Genomic DNA, 13,531 nt, shown 5'->3' with positions numbered 1-13,531 from the left:
CACACACATCCATGCCCGAGGCAGGATTCGAACCTGCGACCGTAGCAGTCGCGCAGTTTCAGACTGAAGCGCCTAGAACCGCTCGGCCACAACGGCCGGCGATTATGTAAGTGATTAATGTTTCAGTTCTCTGTGTCACACAGAACGGCCACCAGAGGACATTGATGATGTTGATGTTTATTGTGTTACTAGGCCTGACAGAGTATATAAGGGTCATGAGCAGTGTGAGATGTTGACTGATCGTCACGAACGACGTGGAGATACTACTCATCCGTGTGAGACAGCGTTATCAGCACCTTAGAAAATTTGAAATGGGGCTTCATTGCGGGCCTCCATTTGGCCAGCTGGTCGAGTCGTGTAATATCTGTAATGTCCAGATTTGTGGGGCTTTCGGATGTCACAGTGCCCTGATGTTTCAGATCTACTGCATGGGAAGGCAAGTGCAGGCATAAATGTCGTCGAGATTTCTGTCGACCACGTCTGACAACCACGAGAGGGGATCGTTGTATTTTTCACCAAGCACTTTGTAAACTATTCACATCTGCGCCTGTCATCCGACAACAAGTAATGGTCTCCCTGCAACATTCTGTGTCATCCCGCAACATTTATCGGAGAATAACAGTAGCCGAACTGAAGAATTACTTTCCCACGCGTAGGTTTCCGTGTTCATCATAACTCAAACGCCTCTTTTGAACTGGTGCCGCGACCGGGAAGCATTGACTGCTGATGAATGGCGTCACATTGTGTACATCGATGGATAGTGTAACACCTTTCATACGAAAATACCGTTTTTCGACAAGCGAACTTTCATCCACAAACGGCACGTGTCTCTATGAACTGTCTGTGTGATGATGAATTACTCCAGTGGCCACCGAGATCCCCATATCTGTCCCAGATAGAACTCGTTATTATGTGTGCCCAACAATTTCAGTTTCCACTGGGCATGATGTTCTTTTATTACGAACTGATCTCCGTTAACTCGTTGGGGGATCGGGGTCAATCCATCTAGGCGTAACAGTCTCCCGGAGTTGCCGAATGATGATAATGAATCATGGCTCGACTCGAACGCGTCGGACTAGCTGCACAGTTGTCCCGTCTTACGAATGGACTGTCTTGCTTAGAAGGCACTGGGAGGAGATTTACGTAGCGGCATTAGATAGCTGTCACCTGGTGGTCAGAGGTACATCACCAATTATCGTATCAGATCCTGCTGCCTACAATTCATTGTAGCAGCTGATGTAAGTCAGCCGGGCCCTTTCAAAGGAAGCATCCCGGCGTTCACCTTATAGTCCAGTCAAGGAAAATCAGGGGAAGAAATCGTGTACTCACAAATTTTTGTACGGTCGTGGGAGGGAATGCCACGAACAACACATTAAAATTCCTAACAGAAGGGGTGTGTATGTTCACGTATGGAGGAGAAAAGCGCTGACCGTAATCCTGTGACCTACATTTCCTCGCTCCTCCATCATCCACTGCCCCCCGCCCCCCAAACCTGTACTCAGTTGCACAACAGGAACAACACAACATAGCCTTTAATATGGCTCTTTAATCAACTTCATTAAAATATAAATATTGATTTATTATTATTATTATTATTATTATTATTATTTATTTTATGGCCTTCATTGGACCACTCTAGTCAAAAATACAAAGTGCTAAACAAGTTGTCACACAGGGATACAATTTGGTTCAACAATAACTTAATATGATATTTAGGTAATATAATTATTAGAGTCTATTCTTATATGAAAGGTGTTTTGCTCTTCTGTCTGCCCAATATTTCTTCATTCTTTCAGATATTTTCTTTCTTTCTTCATCTGAGACCACTCTTCCTGTACTCCTTTTATTGATTTTCATTTGTAGTCTGGTTTGCGGGTCTTGCAGTATTCTGGTTTTCTCTGTCTTTTTTTTTTAGGTCATCTACCGTAATTTGAAGCTCTTTTATATCTTCCTTAATTTCTGTGATCCATTTAATGTCGCTCTTGCTATTCCACAATTTTTGTATTATTTTTTTACTAATTCTGCTCTCTGTTTTCTGGAGTTCTCATCAGATGTCCAAAGGATGAGATGCGTTTCTTCCTGATTGTGCTCATGGCTGGTTCTATTTTCTTATATACTGTTTCATTTGATGCTATTCTCCAACGTCCATTTACTATATACTGTTTATTTATACATGTCCTAATTATTATTCTTTCTATTTTTAGTATTCTGTCAATTTCTGCTGTATTAGTTGTTTTGAAGATAGTTTCAGCTGCATACGTTATTTCTGGTTGTGTAACTGTTTTATAGTGTTTTAATTTTGTATCTATAGATAGGCTTTTTTTGTTGTATGTAGTTTTGGTAATGTAATTTGCGTAGTTCAGTTTTTTTATTCTATTCTGCCATGATGGCTTCTCATTCAGATTGTATGTTATTATTTCGCCTAAACATTTAAATTTATCAACAGTTTTGATTTCCTGTTCTCCTATTGTAATTTTGTTTGCAAGTGGTGAATCAGTTAGCATGATCTCCGTTTTTTCAAATGATATTCTAAGGCCTACTTTCTCTGCTATTTCTTGTAGTGATTTCACTTGTTGCCTGGCTTCTTGAACGGTGTTGGCTAGGAGAGCAAGATCATCAGCGAATCCCAAGCAGTTTAAGCTAATATCATCTTTTGCACTTCCAATCCTTATCCTCTTTGGATTGTCCTTGTACCATTCTCTCATTATGTATTCCAGTGCACAGTTGAACAGTAATGGTGATAGGCAGTCACCTTGTCTTAAGCCAGTTTTTATGAGGAATGGTTCCGAAATTTCTCCTCTAAACTTCATTTTTGATTTGGTATTGGTTAGAGTGAGTTGTATTATTTTAATCAGTTTTGGATGGAGTCCTAGATTTCTTAAAATTTTTAATACTGAATGTCTGTGAAGACAGTCATATGCCTTCTTAAAATCTACAAATGTTATTGCCAGAGGTTTGTACCATTTCTTGTAGTATGCGATAATCAATTTTAAACTAATTATCTGCTCTGCACAGCTTCTCCATGGTCTGAAACCTCCCTGATGTTCCCCTAACTCCTGTTCTAATTGCTCCTTGATTCTTTCATATATTGATTTAATAACGTTGAAACAATATTTTCAACAATCCGTGATTTTTCCATCCCCTGCAATGCGGAAACTACACTGAAGAACCAAAGAAATTAGTACACCTGCCTAATAACGCGTAGGGCCTCCGCGACCACGCAGACGTGCCGCAACATGACATGGAATGAACTCGACTAATTTCTGAATAGTCCTGGGGGGAACTGACACCATGAATCCTACAGGGCTGTTCATAAATCCGTAAGAGTACGAGGTGCAGCAGAAATCTCTTCTGAACAGCACGTTGCAAGGCATCCCAGATATGCTAAATAATGTACATGTCTGGGGAGTCTGGCGGCCAGCGGAAGTATTTAAACTCAGAAGAATGTTCCTGGAGACACTCTGTAGCAACTCTGGACGTGTGGAGTGTCGCATTGTCCTGCTGGGTTGCCAAAGTCCGTCGGAATGCGATGGACATGAATGGATACAGATGAACAGACAGGATACTTACGGACGTGTCACCTGTCAGAGTCGTATGTAGATGCATCAGTGGTCCCATATCACTCCAATTGCACGCGTCCCACGTCATTACAGAGCTTCCACGAGCTTCAACAGTTCCCTGCTGACATACAGGGTCCATGTATTCATGAGGTTGTCTCCATACCCGTGCGCTTCCATCTGCTCGACAGGATTTGGAGCGATACTCGTCTGACAAGGTAACATGTTTCTCGTCACCAACAGCCCCATGTCGGTGTAGTGTCGTGCAGTCATCAATGGTACACGATTGGGCATTCGGCTCCAAAAGCCCATGTCGATGATGTTCCGTTGAATGATTTGAACGCTGACACTTGTTGGGGGACCAGCATTGAAATCTGCAGCAATTTTGGGGAAGGGTTGCACTTCTGTCACGTTGAACGATTCTCTTCAGTCGTCGTTGATCCCGTTCTTGCAGAATTTTTTCCTGTCGCAGCGGTGTCGAAGATTTGATGTTTTACCGGATTCCTGATATTCTCTGTAGACTTGTGAAATGGTCGTACGAGAAAATCCGCACTTCATCGCTGCCTCGGAGATGCTGTGTCCCACCGCTCGTGCGCCGACTATAACACGTTCAGACTCACTTAAATCTTGATAAGCTCCCATTGTAGCAGCAGTAGCGTACCTAACAACTGCGCCAGATACTTGTTGTGTTATATAGTCGTTGCCGACCGCAGCGCCGTATTCGGCCTGTTTACACATCTGCGTATTTGGGTGCGCATGCCTGTACCAGTTTCTATGGCACTTCACTGTCTGATTCCTCGAGAAAAAATGAATAGAATGTTTCTGTAGGGTATTTAATGTAGTTAAATTTTATGCTAGGAAACAATTTCACTAGAAGCTGCGTTGTTCGAGTTATTCAAGAAAAACATAACACTGTGACCTTTAAACGCCTTGGCCCCTTCCCACTCCAGCGCTCACACCCGACTGGTCAGGACTTTTAGCATGTTACTCATGGCACTACGTCCTATCAATGTGCAAAAATTTGCGACTATACGACTTCTTTCTCCTAATCGGACTTCTCTGGTCTTCATTGACAAAGCTATTACGTTATTTAGAGAAATTACGGACAACCTAAATTTGGATGGCGGGCAAGGTGTTAGACTCAGCGTCCTCACTTCAGAGAGTCCGCTATCTTACCACTGTCGAGCACTAGTGCACGACATCGCATTCAAAACCTATTTACCAGAGACGCATATTTCATAAGGGCTCGTTACCAAACAAAAAATTTCTGTAAATTTGTAAATATCTGCTGCCAGTTGTCTACAACCAACGCGCGAAGACTCAGAAAGAACTTCGCGGTTCCTCCCACATTTCAAACTGCGGCCTGTCCCGGCTCCGACAGGCAAACATCCCGTCCGCTATCGTGACGCTTTACGACTCCCAAACGTTTACATTTGCTTCCAAGAAGTAAAAGCACTTTGCATAGCCCGTGACGTGGCCAATGCGTCGTGTGTGAGTGTGTGCACGCGCAGGCCTTTCCGCAGTAAATAACGTTTTGTTACGTTTCCAGCGCCTCGTAAAAGAAGCTGAGTAAAGTTCAAACAGCATGAAAGAGTTTGTACGCTGTCGACTAAGTCGTGGATAAAGGATGTTTGAGAACTTCACCTCTAAATATTTTGGTGTGACAGGTCACATTGCCGCGCGGGATTAGCCGAGCGGTCTAAGGCGCTGCAGTCATGGACTGTGCGGCTGGTCCCGCCGGAGGTTCGAGTCCTCCCTCTGGCATGGGTGTGTGTGTTTGTGTTCTTAGGATAATTTAGGTTAAGTAGTGTGTAAGTTTAGGGACTGATAACCTTAGCAGTTAAGTCCCATAAGATTTCACACACATTTTTTTTTATTTTTTTTTTTTTTAACAGGCTACATACAGAGAATTTATTGTCGTTCAGGAATATAATTATTGTTTTTAATCTTTGGTTTATGAGTAATAGACATGGGCATGGCGCGTTGTTCATGGTACGTTACGCACGCCCTTAAATGTGACAAATGTGACGTTCTGGATCCATTACGGACTACTGACTGCTGAAGTTCAGCGGAAAAATTACGAGTTGCAAGCTTTTCAGGACTGTGTTGCACTTTATTCTAAATGAAACCAGACGTTTATCTGATTGTCCCAATATAATTATGCTTTCACGATGTGATAACTGAATTCTGTTTTACGTAGTTTGATGATAACTACTGCGTCGGTATGCATTCCATAATGAAGCATGGCCGAATGTTTCAACACATCTTACATAATTTCGGAAGGTATATGCGGACGACCTTGCAGTGACTAGAAATAAAGAAGCTAAAATGTCTGGCTGCAATTAAAAGAACAATTGAGCGAGATGACCTTGCTAGCTGTGCCATTCATATTGCAAGGAAAATGAAGTGGTCTACAGCAGGTGTTCCCAGACTTTTTGTTGCTGCGTGCCACTTGAAATTTTTGAAAAGTTGGGCGTACCTCTATAATTTGTTCAATTTTGAACGAATCCCGAGGTGTAGGTGTAAAGTTTTCGTTCCTTTGCAGTTCTAAAGCCATGTACGCGTATGAGGTTTTTATCAAGCTAATTTCAGCGTTAACAAAATTTGCCATGCATTTGGATCATTTGTTACAAAACGCAGAATTCGTTTGAAAAAGGCTACTACCTCAGATTGGTTACAACTTTGATAGCGTCTACAAGCATACAGTGCATTGGGGATCTGGGTATCACTGGTTTCTGTGCCGGTCTTTACTGTAAAGCTAAATTGTAGTAGATTTCATCATACTTGCGGTTTGGTGTTGGGTTAGGTTTGTTAACTGCATCCCTGGAAGTGTGAGGCTTAAAAGTCACTTCACGGTTAACTTAGAACACTATCACGTATAAGTCACGCAATCAAGTGAAACTCCGCGTCGCATTTTTTGTAGTCAAGAATCAGCTCGCTGCAATACGCTCACTCCGGTTCCAGCCGCAAGCTTTCTTCCTTTCACGACGCCATTTAATGCAACGCTAAAGAGGGTGACAGTAACAACAATAAACTGTTCACTGCATAATGACTATTGCATCGCCACTCATTGGAACAACAAATAAGTTGACAGCAGTTGCAAAGCGGCACGAAAATTTTACTGTAACCAACGACAAGACTAGATCAAACTGTCGCCAACGTCGAAACGAGATCAATCGTTCCCGGCCATTGCAGCGACGACTAATGAAGGCAGGGGTTGGGTTGGTACAATCCGCCCCTCTTATGTCCTCCGTAGAGTAAAAAGTAATCATTCTGTGGTAAACAACAATATAAGAATGATACTTTTATCAATCAGTTTTCTCATTATTAAGTTACTTTGTAAATACAGTAACGCAAGAGAACAATTTTACTTGTAATGGTGTTTTGTTTACTTGTAAACGGAATACTTGAAATGGCCCTGCGTACCGCCAGTGGTACACTTATAACCATCTGACAACCTATGGGCTACAGGATCCATTAGATAGAGAACAAACAGGAATTCTGACCGAGAAATCAAAAAGATGCATCTCAAGAGGTCAGCGTCTCGTTCATCCTCCAGCTTCAGTAAACGTACATGTTATAGCCGAGATTAGTGCCACAATAAAACTGAGCAGTTTCAAAAATGCGCCGTTAGCAGTAGGCTTTAGATGGGATATCAGAATATGGTCATTAATCATGAGATGTGTTCATGTAAGGAAATGCCGAGTGTTGTAATGGCGCTTCTGACTGTTAGCTGTTGCATTAAACTACGTCTTCCGAAAGAACCAGCACAGTTAATAACTGTAAAGTCTTTCCTTAATGCTTCCAGTTGTTCAGCTTAAAGAGATTACATCACTAACGAACTTTCGTGCAAGTATATGTAAGCCCGTCCGGTTAGCCGAGCGGTCTAACGCACGGCTTTCCGGAGCGGGAAGGAGCGCCTGGTCCCCGGCACAAATCCGCCCGGTGGACTTGTGTCGAGGTCCGGTGAGCCGGCCAGTTTGTGGATCGTTTTTAGGCGGTTTTCCAACTGCCTCGGCGAACCCGGGCTGGTTCCCCTTATTCCGTCTCAGCTACACTATGTCGGTGATTGCTGCCCAAACAAGTTCTCCACGTACGCCTACACCACCATTACTCTACCACGCAAACATAGAGGTTACACTCGTCTGGTGTGAGACGTTCCCTGGGTGGGGGGGGGGGGGGGGGGAGGTTTCCACCGGGGGCCGAACCGCACGATAACCCTGAGTTCGGTGTGGGGCGGCGGAGGGGTGTACTGCGGTAGTCGTCGTGTGGTTTAGGACCACTGCAGCTGCGGCGGGGATCTACATCTACATCTACATCTATACTCCGCGAGCCACCTTACGGTGTGTGGCGGAGGGTACTTATTGTACCACTATCTGATCCCCCCTTCCCTGTTCCGTTCACGAATTGTGCGTGGGAAGAACGACTGCTTGTAAGTCTCCGTATTTGCTCTAATTTCTCGGATCTTTTCGTTGTGATCATTACGCGAGATATATGTGGGCGGTAGTAATATGTTGCCCATCTCTTCCCGGAATGTGCTCTCTCGTAATTTCGATAATAAACCTCTCCGTATTGCGTAACGCCTTTCTTGAAGTGTCCGCCACTGGAGCTTGTTCAGCATCTCCGTAACGCTCTCGCGCTGACTAAATGTCCCCATGACGAATCGCGCTGCTTTTCGCTGGATCATGTCTATCTCTTCTATTAATCCAACCTGGTAAGGGTCCCATACTGATGAGCAATACTCAAGAATCGGACGAACAAGCGTTTTGTAAGCTACTTCTTTCGTCGATGAGTCACATTTTCTTAGAATTCTTCCTATGAATCTCAACCTGGCGCCTACTTTTCCCACTATTTGTTTTATGTGATCATTCCACTTCAGATCGCTCCTAAGTATTTTACGGTCGTTACCGCTTCCAATGATTTACCACCTATGGCATAATCGTACTGGAATGGATTTCTGCCCCCTCTCCGTCGTTTCTAGGTCCCCGGTTAACATACAACACACAAGTATATGTTGGTTCCCTATAATATCACTTAATTTATGCACTATATATTTCCCGCAAGCATCAAATTCATCGTTAGAACGAACGGCGTTCTATGTTTGACCAAGATTTTTCCGAATGCTGGTCTTCGAGAATCAAATAGGAGAGCAAATAAAATTAGCACAAAGAAGGATCGCTTCTACTTCCGCACTCTCTTTGCAATAAAATGTCCCAGATGAGTTGATCTTTTAATTAACCACCTCTTTTGTTCTTTAGGATCCACTTCCTCGTAGTTACTAACAAAAGCGGCGCATGACTTGTTTTTCTTGATTCGGTTAAGTAAACTTCAGATTTTACTTGTCAGAGGCAAGGAAAACTTCGGTACGGCGTGAATATTTCGTGATTCAAGTGTCGTAAATTCTGACATTTTCTTACGCTACTACAAGCGCTAAAATAACAGTTGTACCCTCTAGCGTCAGTGAGAGTAGACTGGTAGCGGAGCTGAAGTTTGAGCGATAAGACGAACGAGCGTCTACGTGCACCGACTTGTTGGCAGCCTTGCATACACACAAAGCTTCAGCACCCGAGTGCTTTGCGACTTTGTCAAACTTCACACAGTTCATGCGAAACTGTCAAACTTCCGTCCACACGTAACGTTTTATTTGAGAAATCTGGCGTGACAATGCAAAACTGACGACAAAACGTTGCGTGTAGGTCAGGCTAAAAAAGCGGCCAACGCCGTATCGATGCGCCTGTGAGAGGGTCAACACAGCCTTAAGGAAATATTGCGTTTTGAGCGAACCCACCTGCACGCGGCTCCAAGTCCGTCCTCGTTGCCGATGCCGCAGCCAATGGCGGCGGCTTGTGCTTGTTCGCCCTTATATGCGCCGGTCGTCTGCTCCGTGGCGCAAGTCGCGGGTCGCCGATTATCAGCAAGTAGCGAGAGCTCTTTCCCACAGTGACACCTCTGCAGCGGCGAGCAGAAATAATAGGCCGTCGCTTTCGCGCTTATCGGTTGCATCAAGAACGCTTCCGGTCAGAGCTGGGGGAGAGTTACCTAACGATGCATAGCTCGGTTTGCATTGAGATGTTTTTCCTGCCGGTGAAATCCAGAGGAAAAGAAGAGTTTGACCCTATATCATTTGGCGATACGTTATTCCGGTAATGATGGAATCGGGATTCTACACTTTGTTGCAATTTTCTTTTTGGAAAAAAAGTGCAGTGCAGTGTCGATTATCCGAACGTCGGTCAACCGAATGATTGTTTAACCGATTGTTAACCGCTCATGCGTACCGTCCTCCCCAAACTATCGTCTTGCTCCCCCTCACCCCTCTCGCCACTCCCCCTCCTACGCACCAATGCGGAGTTGCCGACAATAGTAATGGTTTGTGCTCTGTTACAATCACTTGTGTCAACTTCTTTGCGTAAAGTAAACTTGCGATATAAAGTGCATAAACATAAATGTGTTGTCCTTTCTAAGGTTGACCAGACGTCCCAGTGTTGTCGGGGCAGTCCAGATTTAAAAAAAAAAAATGGTTCAAATGGCTCTGAGCACTATAGGACTTAACTTCTGAGGTCATCAGTCCCCTATAACTTAGAACTACTTAAACCTAACTAACCTAAGAACATCACACACATCCATGCCCGAGGCAGGAATCGAACCTGCGACAGTAGTGGTAGCGCGGTTCCAGACTGAAGCGCCTAGAACCGCTCGGCCACCCCGGCCGGCCCAGTTTTTCACACAAATGTCCTGGTGTCCTGAGAAAATCATTCGGGACACATAAGTGTCCCGGTTTTTTATCAAGAAACAAAATGCGGACAATAATATTCCACCTTTAATTAAATATTTGCGAAAAACGAGTATCCTAGACGTAAAACGTAATAGAAATACATATTTTCATAATACCCACTATAGGCTGACCACATTCGGTTCAACTCATCTCTTGCCTAAAGAAAAAATTAGGGATATGTTGAAAAGAAAATCGGGTATTACCTACCTCCGCCTCTAACTTGCCGACGTTCCACTTCATGGTCTCGAGAGAAGTAAAAGCAAAACCCAAGGATATATAAAGGACCATTTCTCCTAACGGGACTGCAGCCATATGGAAGTTAATATTGTGAAGAATGTGAGTGATGCGGCGTGGGTTAGCAGTGCTTACCGAATATTGGTTGGTAGTCAAACTGCATCTGAAATTTCCTATATAATTACTCATTAGTAATGTGGTACACTTCTTAGGATTAACAGATTGTACCTAAATACCTAACAATTGAATAAAAAGGCAGAAAATATATCTGCGCTATTACAATAAAAAGTATATATCAGTCTTTATTTATTTCTAAAGAAAAGAATTTTTTTATGTAATATACCTGCATGTTCCATTCCAATACACAAATTGAAGACACATTCTTGCCATGGGTTTTGCAGCTGCTGCATCGTCATAGGCCTATTAACGATTTCAAAATATCACTATAACTGACAATGTATGTAACCATAAATGTACTAATGAAGTTAGGTACAAAGTGTAAACAGAAGTGTCCCGGTTTTTTCTCTTTGAAATCTGGTCATCCTATACCTTCTGTGAGAGATAAATACGAGAGGTGAATCTGCAAGTTATGTAATGAGTACAACGTTAGTAAGTCGATGTATATAAAAGATGTGCATCACTCGAAAACTCGTGAAACTATGAAGCTTGTCACAAACTAGGATCTAGGTTATGGTGCTTACAAGTTGCCTACACAAAGAAGATCACAACCACTTGTCCTATTCTATGCGAAAAGGCAGTTAAATTTCATGAAAATCTTGGAGGCCCGTCGAATTTGAAGGCAGTCTCGGGCGGTTTACAGCGTTTTAAGTCAAAATACTGCATTCGTGAGTTTCTAATACAGGAGAAAAAAACTAAGGGACTTATCGTGGAAGAAGATCACACTCTCGAAAACGTTTATAATGCTGACGAAACTGGCCTCAGTTGAAACGTTTTGTCAAAAAAACTCCCGTTTCAAGTGGTGAATCAGCAGCACCTTGTTCTTAAATAAGTAAGGATCGTGTTACTGCTATATCTTGCGTTGATGGTACTGGTAGCCACCAATTTCCTATGCTCGCCTGAATGGATTCTGCGCTTCTCACGGTATGTTTTATGGAAGTTGTCATACGCTCTATAAAAGCTCACCGCTTAAAAAATGGCAAAAGGGAAAAAACGTTATTGTTCCTTGACAACGCACAACTCAACTATCATGTGATACCCTACAAGAAAATTACGAGTTCTCCCACCTACCGTAACCTCCTTATTACAGCCCACAGATCAAGGCATTACAGAAAAGAATTGTTGTATACTTTATTGTTAAAAAGAGAAGTGGCGAAAGTCTGTTAATAAATAAAAAAATACTGATTTAATAGAATCGTCCTACGTAATCGGAGCAGCATGATATAATGTAAAGGTACAGAATAAATAAATAAATAAACATGGAATAAAATGGTAGGTATGGTGGAAAGTTCACATAGTGATACGTCCGAAAAGCTCTATATGCAGAAAAAACTCAATTGCCTTGAATGTAATGAAGAACACATTAAAGAATGTATGAGTGTCGACGATGCAGATCGAAGGAATCCAATCATGCAGAATAGCGAAACTGTAGACCTAGTCTCAAAGGAATTAAAGACATTAGATGCCAGTGAGCATTGATTTAAATCCATGGGGAAAGTTGAAAATTTGTGCCAGACCAGGATTCGAACCTATGTCTGCCACTTACTAGGCAGGTGCACTGACCACTGCGCCATTCGGACACAGTGGGCATGACAACTGCACGGAATACACTAGAGCTCTACCCATAAGGTCCAAATTCTCACCTTACCCAAGCACTACTAATATAATGCCCCTTGCCAATTAGCCTCATTACTCGTGGCATCTCGCATGTCCGAAAGAACAGATACCACATACGTAAGTCAGGCGAGGACGGCCAATGATTCCCTCAGGACGGATGCTCATCAAGCTCGAGCTCTTACGGGAATCGGCGAGATGGCGCGAGTAATGAGGGTAATGGCCAAGACGCACTGTATTAGTAGTGTACGGATAAATTGAGAATTTTGGCCTGCAGGAGGCGTACCAGGGCAGTCCACGCACTTACGATGACCACTGCGTCCAAATGGTGCAGTGGTCAGCGCACCTGCTAAGTAACTGGGAGACACGGGGTCGAATCTCGGTCTGGAACAAATTTTCAGCTTTCCTCACTGATTTAGATCGATGCCACTGGCAGCTAATGTGCCCGGTTCCTATGTGTCTTGATTCATAGTGGTTACAGGATCAAAATGGTGTCTATTCTTTCAGAACTGACACGACAAATGTGAAACTGTATGCCTCGTCACTGATAAAGCTGACGCCACCAGCATCTCATCAATTAGTGTTCCAGAAAACGAAGATGAAAATATACCAGCTGCTTCTGAAGCCGATATAAAAGTTTTCTGGGTATGGTACAGCATCATATTGTACAAAACTACTGCTGGAGAAGACCAACGTTTTGGCCACGGTTGCAGCGGCCTTCTTCTGGGTCTACTGGTGCTTATGAAGCATTTACATGTTTAGCTAGTGCCCTATGACGGTGTGAAGTTCAAGATGAAAGCGACCGTTATCACATTACCTGTTCCGAAAAAAGGGCGTGACCTACATGCTCGTAAGCGGGTAGACGTGCTAGGACAGACTAAAATTAAGTTTCTTTTAGGCTAACCGTTAATTCTACACATATGTACTGTTCATACAAAATGCACATATATTACATGTTTTTGGTTTGTTAGGCTGTACGCATACATTCCTACTGTACTTGCCTACGTAATAATGATAAAAGATATTCATGTTATTGTAAATAAACGTAGTTTTTATAGGTAAATAAAAGTATACAACTCGATTATCCGAATAAACCGGTTTTCCGAACACCCATGTCCAACAGTTTCTTCTTCTTCTTTCGGTGCCTATCCGGTTCGGATGTTGGCGATCATGATGG

General features: G+C 43.1%; 1 protein-coding gene across 1 annotated transcript in view; it reads right to left on the bottom strand.

Moving 5' to 3' along the window:
- Window positions 1–9,436, bottom strand: part of LOC126458106 (acyl-CoA Delta-9 desaturase-like) — a 136,901-nt gene extending 127,465 nt beyond the window's left edge. Inside the window, exon 1 of the mRNA XM_050094932.1 lies at window positions 9,346–9,436. The gene's annotated coding sequence lies outside the window, so the exon portion shown is untranslated. The remainder of the gene's footprint in view (window positions 1–9,345) is intronic.
- Window positions 9,437–13,531: the final 4,095 nt, after the last annotated feature.

Source organism: Schistocerca serialis, chromosome 2 (assembly GCF_023864345.2).
Source record: "Schistocerca serialis cubense isolate TAMUIC-IGC-003099 chromosome 2, iqSchSeri2.2, whole genome shotgun sequence".
In the NCBI taxonomy this organism is placed as follows: Eukaryota; Metazoa; Arthropoda; class Insecta; order Orthoptera; family Acrididae; genus Schistocerca; species Schistocerca serialis.
This window is presented reverse-complemented; position numbering and strand designations above follow the sequence as displayed.